Here is a 1,740-nt window from a genome sequence, read left to right as displayed (position 1 = left end):
CATCCTTCCCTTGTCTGGGGGCTCAGTCCCTTCCCCCCACAAACCTGCTGGGGCTCCCCACTGCCTCCACATCTTTCCCTTGTCTGGAGGTTCAGTCCCTGCTCCCCACAAACCTGCTGGGGCTCCCCACTGTCTCCCCCATCCTTTGCCTGGGGGCTGAGCTGTGGCACACTTCCACACCAGGGGGGCTCTCCATTGCCCAGGACCTGGGCCCCTGCCAGCTAAGCTTGGCCACCAGGGCATGTCCTTGGCCTCAGGGTTTTCCCTGCTTCAGAGCATGGGTGAACGGTCACTTTGTGGAACTGGACCTATCTGGACCGAGGCCTGAGCAGGACAGAAGCTCCTTGAGAGTAGGAACTAGGCCAGGGCTGAGATTTGGGATTGTGTGAGCCCCCAGCTCCATGGTCGCTCCTGAAACCATCGCCACTGGCCGAGTTATGCTGGGGGTAGACCCCGAACTCCCTGTGGCCCCTAACACTCCCCTTTTCTCCCCCACCTTGGCATCCTGAGGACTCTGTGCTTCCCCAGCAAGAGGGAGCCTAGAGGAGTAGTAAATGGTCCACGTCCTGATGGCAGGGGCCCACCAGGTACACGTGATCTTTTTTCTCAAATGGCATCTCTGCCCTCAGGGTGCTGTACCCTGAGAACTTGGGACCATCATAGAGTCACACTGAAAAATGGAAGGACCCTCAGACCCTGTCTAGTGAGCAGCAGAGCCAAAATTCAAACCCAGGTCTTGGGACCAAAGTCTTCTAAGGGGAAGTACCCAAAGGGTAGACAAGGCATTGGGTGGGCCCCAGGGAACAGAACAGCTCAGCCTTGGGCAAAAGTGGAGTGAGGCAGGCCCTCCTCCTCGGAAGGAGGCTTCTCCCTGCCATCCCTGGGGCCAATTAAGAGCTGAGATTCTGGGGTTCCATTCCCTACAGTCACCTTTGCCTTCAGGGCTTTTGGGTGGAGCCTCAGGGAGCCCCCTGAGACAGGACATAGTCAAGGAGGGCACACATGGTGCATTTCCCAGCATTAAGCGTCCTGTGCGGGGCTAGTGTGTGAACCTTGGGCTTAAGGCCCCAGTTTCTTCCTGGGTCTTACTCTTTCTCCTTCCTTGGTTGCTTTGGGCCTCACTTGTGGGTCAGGGGATGGTCTGCAGGCAGAATAGGCCCTTATCCAGCAGGACTCTCTTGTAATACCTTCCCTGGGCAGAGCCAGCCCAGAGGGGACGGGCAGCAGCTGACAGCAAGGGTGGGAAAGACCCTGACCTCACACTGGGAGGCACGGTGACCCTGTTTGTTCAGCTGTGAATGGGCTAATTGTATCGTCTGAGAGCCAGCCTCACCCAGGTGAATGTTGAGTGGACTTGGGGTTTGCCCTGATTAGGGGCATAGATCACAAATGATAGGACCGCCGTTCTAGGGCTAGAAGGGACTGTTCGTTGAGTCGCATCTGACTCTTTGGGCCCATTTGAGGTTTTCTTGCCAAAGATGCTGGACTGCTTTGCCATGTTCTCCAGAGTTGAAGTGACCCTCCCAGGGTCACCCAGCTAGGAAGTGTCCAAGGCTGGATCTGAACTCAGGTCTTCCCGCCTCCAGGGCCAGCACTCTGTCAGGTTTGCCTAGTCAGGTAAACAGGCAGCCTAGAGAGGCTGCTGTGACTGGCCTGAATTGGCAGGAGAAGGATCCCAGGTGCCCTCACTCCAGACTCATTGAGGGGCTTTCTGGAGGAGACCTGATGTGAGTCTGGCTG

General features: G+C 57.0%; 1 protein-coding gene across 2 annotated transcripts in view; it reads left to right on the top strand.

Annotated features, from left to right (window-relative positions):
- Nucleotides 1-1,740, top strand: part of LOC138167697 (zinc finger protein 135-like) — a 19,434-nt gene that overhangs the window by 942 nt on the left and 16,752 nt on the right. The gene's annotated exons all lie outside the window — the stretch shown is intronic.

This window comes from Petaurus breviceps, unplaced genomic scaffold (genome assembly GCF_028583685.1).
Source record: "Petaurus breviceps papuanus isolate PSGF00001 unplaced genomic scaffold, PetGlider_PUasm1.0 287, whole genome shotgun sequence".
In the NCBI taxonomy this organism is placed as follows: domain Eukaryota; kingdom Metazoa; phylum Chordata; class Mammalia; order Diprotodontia; family Petauridae; genus Petaurus; species Petaurus breviceps.
This window is presented reverse-complemented; position numbering and strand designations above follow the sequence as displayed.